The sequence below is a fragment of the Aplysia californica genome, unplaced genomic scaffold (assembly GCF_000002075.1).
Source record: "Aplysia californica isolate F4 #8 unplaced genomic scaffold, AplCal3.0 scaffold00200, whole genome shotgun sequence".
NCBI classification, from domain to species: Eukaryota; Metazoa; Mollusca; class Gastropoda; order Aplysiida; family Aplysiidae; genus Aplysia; species Aplysia californica.
Genome location: NW_004797470.1, coordinates 282,108 through 284,875, shown reverse-complemented (window position 1 = coordinate 284,875; position 2,768 = coordinate 282,108). Strand labels below are relative to the sequence as shown.

Sequence of the window (2,768 nt, the reverse complement as noted above, 5' to 3'; positions counted from 1 at the left end):
TACCAGACAGTCTGGCGTTAGGTTTCGATAACGATATTAAGTTCCAAGTACACGTATCAGTTGCAGGTACTCGGTGCTGAGTGTTCTTACCAGTAGGTGTAGATTTTTCCTACCACATACAAAACAGCCAGGAGTGTGTTTTCAACAATGTTACAGGATGACGACTGTCTAGGTATTTCCTGAAGGGTTCGCAGTTCAGGATTAGGATGAAAGGAAACGAGCAGGCAGACACGCAGTGTTGCAGAAACACAGGAATGTGGACGACCTTGGTGTCATAGTTATACGTGTTATTCCCACGCGTTCTCTCTCTCTCTCTCTCTCTCTCTCTCTCTCTCTCTCTCTCTCTCTCTCTCTCTCTTTCTCTTGCTCTCTCTGTATCGCTCCCTCTCCCTCTCTATCTCTATCTCTCTCTCTCTCTCTCTATGTGTCTATCTGTCTGTCTGTCTGTGTGTCTGTCTGTCTGTCTCTCTGTCTCTCTGTCTCTGTCTCTGTCTCTCTCTGTCTCTCTCTCTCTCTGTCTCTCTCTCTCTCTCTCTCTCTCTCTCTCTCTCTCTCTCTCTCTCTCTCTCTCTCTCTCTATCTATCTATCTATCTATCTATCGATCTATCTATCTATCTATCTCTCTATCTCTCTATCTATCTATCTATCTATCTATCTATCTATCTATCTATCTATCTATCTATCTATCTAAATATATCCATATCTCTCTCTCTCTCTCTCTCTCTCTCTCTCTTGTTAAAGGGGCCCTTCGCAAAACGTGGGTCCAAGCACCCAAACTAGTTCCATCGCCAAAGCATGTGTAGATTGAAAATTTGACGAATTCACACTCTTTGTATCAATTGAAGCAATCATTTCCAATACCACATGCTTCCTAACAACAGTAACATGCTGTTCATTCCAGCTCTGTCGTCCACTATACAAAAATCGATCCTTGCCTTGTTTGTTTTGTAAAGGGTTTTACGGCGCTTGCAACTGCATAAGGTCATATGAGCGCGCCTGTTTTTGGACATACTCTTGTGTCTAGAGGATAGTCAGGGACTGTTGTGGGAAGCGGAGAGGGGAGGAGACTGAGGGTTGTTTAGTTTTAGTAGAGGTTTTACGACGCTCGCAACTGCATAAGACTGATGGTTGAAAGTTCAATATTCTAAGAAAAAAGTGTGTGGGGTAGGGTTGGGGGTGGGGAAAGGGGGTCTGTTATTCCACAAAAAAGGAGTGTTTTTTTTTTTAGGGGGGGGGGGGGGAGGAGAGACGTTTTTACGCTACCATCGATTGGGTTTCCACCATATGGCTATCTGAAGATTTAATTAATCTGTGAACAGATAGGTATATTGTGTATGATCAGATATCACATTGTTTACTTTGTTTGAAAGAGTTAGTTGTAACGTCACAAAATAGACCGACAGACAGACAGATAGACAGACAGACAGACAGACAGACAGACAGACAGACAGGCTGACTGACAAACAGACAGACAGACAGGCAATCAGACATCTTATAAGCAACCCTAAAGCAGGAATGGTATGCTAAGACTACGAATCCACCGGGCTTTTAATCCACATAAAAACTTCTGTTGATTACAAAAATGTCCTTGATTCTTTCACTTCATAAGGAGTAGTAAAAAACAAAAAAGTCATTAAGCATGAAACACAAGAATCCCAAAGAGAATAAAAGAATAGCTGGAACATATTTCATAGCTCTACCTTATGAGTACTATTATATGTTTTTTTTCTGTTGTAGTGGGTTTTCTTCAGGATTAGTGATGTTCTTTTGTTTGTTTCAGCTGTTGCTGTTGTTGTTAATTCTGTTGTTATTGTTGTTGATGTTGCTTTTTGTTATTTTTTGACAAAGAGTGACTTTGCCGTGCAGTAATATCTCGAAGGGTTTTTTATGTGTGTATCTTTGTGGTTGTTGGCTTAAGGAAAGGAGGGGGGGGGGAGAGCAGACTGTTATCGGAAAATGTTTCTGTAATTGGTGTGTAAAGGTTGTAACGACAAGTGCGGGAAATAGGGTTTGGGGATAGGGGTGGTTGAGGCATTTAATGGTGAAAAAAAAAAAATAAAATAAATAAATCAAAGATAAAGAAAAAGAAAGGGGGGGAGGTGTGTAAGTGTAACTAAAGAATGTGAGGAAGCGAACGATATTGTTGAAGCATTTTGCATAATTCATGGACCACAGCTCGCCTCTCGGTAACCCACACTTTTGAAAGACAATATATCTCACAGTGCTCTCGGTAATTCCCACTTTGGGATGACACAGCCTAATATTTATGTCTCAGGCCTAATACTTTTTATAAGGTTACTAAATGTCCCTTCATGAGCTGAGTCTCAGGGACTAAGCAAGGGTTTTTGGCGGGATTATGCAACCAAAGAGCATGAAAGGGATACATTTGAAAATTGTTTAACCTATTCATTTAAAATCTTGCCTGTTTATAATGTAGAGGGAAATCTCGCTGAGGACCACTTTCAGTGGATATCCTTGTTTATAGATTTCGCATACTTGTTTCTATTTGGAAGTGTTTAACGTCTCTATTGACACATTTTAAATTAATTACAGGATGGCTGCTTCGACTTTGCCTGTCAAGGACAACCCGGGCTGAGTGAGATTTTCGATAAGATAATATTATCATCTTATGCCATACGTAAAGCTTTCCTGTATTGAATATATTTAACGATATGAAAGTTATGAAGTGGAATATCATAATAAATAGTTTTTTTATAAACTCTCCTTCTGATATTTCGGTCGATCTGTCTCCCCCCCCCCCCCCCCA

The 2,768-nt window shown here is 40.4% G+C and overlaps 1 long non-coding RNA gene across 1 annotated transcript in view; it reads left to right on the top strand.

The window, feature by feature from the left end:
- Nucleotides 1-2,725, top strand: part of LOC118477737 — a 4,718-nt gene extending 1,993 nt beyond the window's left edge. The window contains exon 2 of the long non-coding RNA XR_004858577.1: nt 2,555-2,725. This is a non-coding gene — a long non-coding RNA (uncharacterized LOC118477737). The remainder of the gene's footprint in view (nt 1-2,554) is intronic.
- The last annotated feature ends 43 nt before the right edge of the window (nt 2,726-2,768 follow it).